Genomic DNA, 6,576 nt, shown 5'->3' on the forward strand with positions numbered 1-6,576 from the left:
TTAAAAAAAATAAAAGCATTGGTGAGAGTCCCCAATAACAGCAAACCTATCAGGTATGGTAACTGATAACTGTTCTAAATATAAAATATTTTTCATATTTATTGGGTGTGGAACATTAAAAGTTAAACAAAATAAATCTGCTAAGGACAGGTGCAAAAGGCATATGTAGATACAATTATTAAAAAAAAAAAAATAATGAAATGCAAAATGTTCCACGCAAGATACTTAACTACCGTATTTCCCCATGTATAAGACGCACCTTTTCCCCCAAAATTTTGGGTCTAATAACTGGGTGCGTCTTATACAGGGGTAGTAGCACTTACCCTGTCAGATGACTCCTCTGTCCGGTAAAGTCATCTCTCTGTCTGATCCTGATGCTGGAAACCCGATTAAGGTCCTCTCTGCGATGTCCTTTCAGGACCTTGACAAGGTCCTGAAAGGCATCCTGTCAAGGTCCTGAAAGGACATCCTGACATCGCAGAGAGCACCTTAATCAGGTTTCCAGCATCAGGATCAGACAGAGAGAAGACAGAAGACTTTACCAGACAGAGGAGTCATCTGACAGGGTAAGTCAGAATTGACTATAGCGTTGTCTCTCCTCTGTATAAGCTGCACAAATACTCATCCTAATAATAATGTTCATCCTCAATTTTTTCACATGATTTATATAGGTGCGTCTTATACAGTGGAGCGTCCTATACATAGGGAAATACGGTATATATAGTGTTGCATGGAGTACTCCTTTAAAATTATTTCTTGGAAATGCACTTTACTAATAATTGTGACCTCAGGGGTACCATGTTCCATTACAGCATAGGGATGGCGATTCTTCATTTTTGGCAAGCAGAGTGTCAACCTCTATAAATAAATAGTGTTATATAACAATTGTCTCCGAATAACCCATAGAAAAAGAAAGTGAATATAAATGCTGCTTCTAAATTGGGCATCATTCTTCTTTTTTAGTCTGGAGCTTTCAAATGCAGCAGATCCCAGCTGAGCGCTGAATGTGTAGCGTCATCTATAGTACAATTGCTCCAATATGTTGCAGACCTCTGATAGAAATCGCACAGGCAATCAATATGACCCAACGTTAAGCAACATTTCCTGATCAATGCAGTGAAAACAGTAAACTTCCTAACAACTCTATTCTCTGGGTGAGCACTGTGGCTGGGTCAAGCGTACACATTTAAGGTAGCTAGTACACCGGGCAGCTTTTTTTTATACATTTTAATTTGGGATGAACAATTGTTACTAGCAAGAAGATATAGCTTTGTAGTAGCTGCAGGTCTACAACAGCAAAGGCCTTGTTCATTAACTGCAGGGCTTGAGGACACCTCATGCTACCAGCGTCGTCTCAGCAAACCTGGAACAGCACAGTGTATCCTATTGTACTCTCTACACAACCCTTCTTCGGCAGTGTGCATGATAATAGTAGATTATGCACTTCACAGTCCAAAAGGGTAGATTTATCAAACCTTCTAAAATGGAAGAGTGGAGGGGTTGCCCTTTTCAACCAATCAGATTCTAGCTATCATTTTGTAGAGTGTATTAGATAAATGATACCTATAAGCTGTTTGGTTGGTATGGGCAACATCACACTTTTCCTTTTTAGAAGATTTAGTAAATCTAACTCCATGTGTTACATCTACAGCCTTTATAATAAAATGGAATGCACATTACAGTGTTAAAAAGTGAGCTTAATATCAGAAAAAGGCATTATATATGTGAAAATCGATTTGTTTTTAAGAATACTAGTGCTCTCAAAGGACTATTAGTAATATGCTTAAAAGTGCAAACCTACACTAAAGCTGGTCACAGACTGCAATATTGCAGCCGATATCAGGCAGTTGGGCCCAAAATAACCAAGACTGGTGATCTGATTGTATCATTATCAGATATGTTGGTAAATACAGCAAGATGCCCCGAATTCACGCACAGGCCCAGTCCCCACTAATTCTGGATGACAATCCGCTTCTATGCCTGTCTACCACATGGGCTAAATCTTGTCCAGTGTGGCCAAAACATATTTGGTTAAAATGAATTTCTATTGTTTTGCTTTTGTCAAACAGCAGGACCGATGTGTGTTTAGCCAGCACAAAAAGCTCAAAATGCTGTCTGTGCCCAATTTGCCACCTTATGGCATGCCCAAAACAGTGTTGGGCCATGCAAAATACAGGTGTTTTATATGTAGCTGACCACCCTGTGTTGATTCTTACTCTCAAATTGATGGCCCAATGGCATTGAGGTGTGCTTGTGAGCTCCTGACTTCCATACCGTTGTTTGCTGTCTTCCCAGATTTGATGGAGCCTCCCGGGGATCCTCCCTGGGAGAGTCCCCTGGCTGTTGGGCCTAGTCCAGGCCTACTCACAGACACACCAGTGAGCACCAGCAGCCAGGGAGTAAGGCCTGGCAATGAACCTGATCGTGGTTACCCCACTCAGGGTAGGAAAAAGGGAGCTGAAGGTGTTTCAGGGATTTCCAAAAAGCCCCCCAAATCTGGGGAGGTAAAACCTGGAGGAAGAACTCAGCCTGTGCAAGCAAAGAAAAAGGGGGTTAAGGCCCCAAAAGATTTCGCGGTGGCTAAAGGTACTGGTGTAATACTGGGGGAGACAGTGCAGTGTAAAGAGAATGATACCATCATGACAGAGTCCACAATTTCAGCAGAGGATGCCTCTGTAATGGACACTGACTGTGAAAATAATGAGGAGAATGGTGCTTCTAGTGACTGGGGTGATACCATGGAATTGGAAGAAGTGAAAGGTAAACTAGAAGAAGCTAAAAGTGAGGTGGAGAAGTTAAAGGAGCAGATACTGTTGCTTAAAAAGAAAAGAAACAAAGCATTTAGCTCATATAGGGCAGTTTTTCCCCCAGAAATAAAACAACTGGAGAGTGTGCAAAAAGATAAAGAAGCAACAGTGCGTTTACTAAGTGCCTGGATAAATGCAGAGGAAGCAGAATCTACAAGTGCAGAGGAAGAATCAGTGATAGGCATGCAAAGCTCTCAGAGTACACAGAGATCAATTCCAACTAATTTGCCTGTTCATTCAGACTATGTACAAAATACGGACAATGTAACCTTAGAACAAATTAATTTATTGGAAAACAGTATACAAACAGTTGTGCAGTCAGGGGTAGCTGCAGGAGATTCTGGCAGCATGAAAACTGGATCTGGCAACATGGATGCAGCAGGGAGAGCACTTCCAGGTCGTGACCTCATCCTGTCTGGAACTGAGCCTAACAGTGTGTCAGCATGTGATTCACAGAACATCCAGCAGAGGGAGGGAGAGAAAATCCCTTAAGTAATTTCATCCTAAGAAGTCTCAGAGACTATAGTTCAGCTGCCACTGAATAAAGGGATTCCCAAGCTGATAACATCCACAGAGAAATCTGCAAATAGTGATCTGCAACCGCAGTACAGAAAGATTCAGGTGTCTGCAGAAATTTTGCTGGCTGTGGTAGACTTTCCTGCAGCTGTTACAAAAATATGTGAGAAGGTTGGCATCCCCTTTCCTGGACATGACAGACATGAGGCAGATGCACTAGGCATAGGTGTGCGAGCAGCAGGGGCCTCAGGCAGTCTTGTGCAAATGGAGACTGCTTCAGGGGAGAATGTTGCAAAAAGTAATATCATGCCTGGTGTACGTGATGCTAATTTGTCTAAGCTCAGTTTGAGAAGTAATTTAATTTGTATGGTGACCAAGGACTGCCTAGCAGCCAGAGACAAGTTAAAAGCAGACTGGGATGTGCCAACGAGAGTAAAGGAAGTGACTGATAACCTGTTTGAAATGGGTGTTTTTGTTAAGGAACCTGAAATTACTTATAGGCTTTTTTCTCTAGAAAATGAGCAGGAAAGACAGGCTAGGGAGGGGAATAGGAGTATGAGTAGAGATGTAAGGAGTGAAGGGGTTAACAATGGGGAAGGGGAGGTCAGGGAAAGCAGCCATACATTTCGCATGCCAGAATTCTGGGGGGGCAAAAATCAGGCCCAGCACAGCCAAATTTGGGAAGATCCCCAAATAGAAGGAATGTAGTCCAACTGAAATGAAAAGGGGAGGGTTCACCACCAGATAGCGCTACTTTTCTGGACCAGGTATTTGGATTGGGATTTGTGGCCAAGAATCTCTTTGCCTGTATTCACCCAGTGGGGACAGCCGAGTATGATCTAAGTTTTGAGACCCCCTCTGGCCTCCAGAATTTCTTAAGGTTCCAGATTCAGAGAGGCAAGCCTGTGGTGGGGCCTGGATGGCTGTAATTAGCCTGAGGCAACTGGATTCTGGACCAGTACACCTTCCATCTGCAGCCTATATAGGCAGGGACAGAATCCAGTGCTTCTATCCGGGCCAGCCCCGGACATGTTATCGCTGCGGTTCTTTCTGCCATTTTAGCAGGGATTGTGATGTTATTAGGTGTGCACATTACCAAGAGCTTGGACATACGGCAAAAGGTTGTAAAGTAATCAGATATAACCTGTGTGGTGAAGTGGGACATTCTTTCACCAACTGTCCCCGCGCACACCACAATAGGGAATCCGATGCTGAGATGGCAGAAAGGGCTGAGGAGGTGGAGAGAGAAGAGAGGAGGCCTCCTAAGGCAAAACCTAGGAGACAGGGTTTATTTCAATCTAAGCCTCAGCCAAGACCTAGGTATGGGATGTCTGTTCAGCTACAGAATGAGAAACCGCAGCCTAAGCCAAGGTCAAAGGTGGGCTCAGCAAAGTCTACTACTAGTAAGGAGGGTGGGGAGAAGGATATGGAAAAAGGTGGAAGCTAGAAGGTGGTAAGAAAGCGGAAAGGGGGTAGGGCGAGTCTAAATTTTCCTGAACCATTTGTTTTGGCGAACAGATTTTTTTCCCTGTCAAGTGATGAAGAGGATGGGGAAATTGTGTGTACTGCTGGTGCAGAGATGGTCCTGAGGCCCAAAGTGCAGAGAACTATGGCAAAGGTTAAGGTTAGGCAGGCTGATCCCTTTGTTCAAAGGGTGGTAAGTGCTGAGGTCGGAACAGGTGGTGTAGCAGGGGGTGAGAATTGTGGGGAGATCAATATTGTGGGTGTAAAATTTCCTCACAAGTCTGTATTCAAGTAGGTGGGGAGCCTACTAAGGTGTATGAGGATACTGACACCATCTTTGAGATAGTTCGTAGTTCAGTTAGAGGGAATTGGGGGGATAGGGCGGAGGATAGGAGGGAGGTGGGTGGGATGGAACCAGGGGGGGAGGGAAGGAAATATATCCAGAAGGGGAGACCCCCTGACATTGACGGTGTGGTTCGGTCAGAAGATTCTCTGGCCAGAAGTGATGGTATACAGGATCCGGGGATAGGGTCAAAGGTTTTTTAGGTGTTAGGTAATATAATGCTGAGAGTTAATGAAGGCAATGCCCATAATCTTTAATGATGGCTCCCCAACCCATACAATTTGCCACCATTAATGTGGCATCTCTGCGTTCCGATCGAGCTCGTTATTTGCCCTTTGATTTTTTTCAACACGCTTGAGGTTGATTTTTTGTTTTTGCAAGAGACTAGGGTTGGGCACCTCGCAGACTTCCACAAATGCAAACGGGAGTGGAGACGAGGTCCCTCCTGTTGGTCTCTTGCAGCCGAGCCGTACGGTGGAGTGGCAGTCCTTTTTACTGGCATAGTAACCATTCAGCGGATTATAGAAATAAGCATGGGCAGATGTATGGTTATGGATGTTTCACTAAGGGGGCAGGTCTTGAGGTTGATAAATATTTATGGTCCACAGACCCAACGGGGCAGGAAATGCCTTTTCATGGAAATGCTGGGCCGGCAGATTGTCTTCGGGGGTGATTTTAACACCATTGTTAGGCCAGAGGATAGGGAAGGCTCATGGACATCACTGGGCTATGATGCAGGTATTTTAGTTAATATGGTAAGTCAGGCTGGGCTGGTAGATGTGCATATTCGTCACTCTCCAGACCTCACGGGGTTCACCTTTTATAGAGGTAGAAGTAGGTCAAGAATAGATAGGTATTTTGTTAAAAGGAGCTCTGTCACATCAACTCCAAAGTTGATGGCGGTAGAGTTCTCGGATCACGTTTGTCTTTGCGTGTCTTTGAACACTTCAGACACCACTCAGAAAGGCAGAGGCCTGTGGCGTCTCAACTCCAGCCTTCTGGATGATGATGAGGTTAGACAATCCTTTAGGTTTGGGAAAGGGACTATGGTAAGTACCACTCTCCGGATCTCTACCTTAACTGTAGGACTTTGGTTGATGCGAAAGAGGTGAGGGAACTGCGCAATGACAGAGGGGTCCTCCGGAAAGACCAAGGAGGTATCTTGTCAGTCGTGCACTCCTTCTACTGTGGCCTTTTGTCTGGGAAGGTACTTATTAGACAGAAGATGGAACGGTTTCTGAAGGTGTGTCTGGGCTTGGTGGCCATCAGGCTTCTCTTGATCCCTTGGATTCTGAGATAGCGATGGATGAGGTCAGGAGGGCGATTGATAGTTTATCAAATAAGAAATCCCAAGGCCCGGATGGTTTAACCTCCGAGTTTTATAAAGCCTTTGGGAACCTCCTGGCCCCACACCTAGTGGCGTTTTTTAACGAGAGCTTGGGTAGA

This window comes from Mixophyes fleayi, chromosome 10 (assembly GCF_038048845.1).
Source record: "Mixophyes fleayi isolate aMixFle1 chromosome 10, aMixFle1.hap1, whole genome shotgun sequence".
In the NCBI taxonomy this organism is placed as follows: domain Eukaryota; kingdom Metazoa; phylum Chordata; class Amphibia; order Anura; family Limnodynastidae; genus Mixophyes; species Mixophyes fleayi.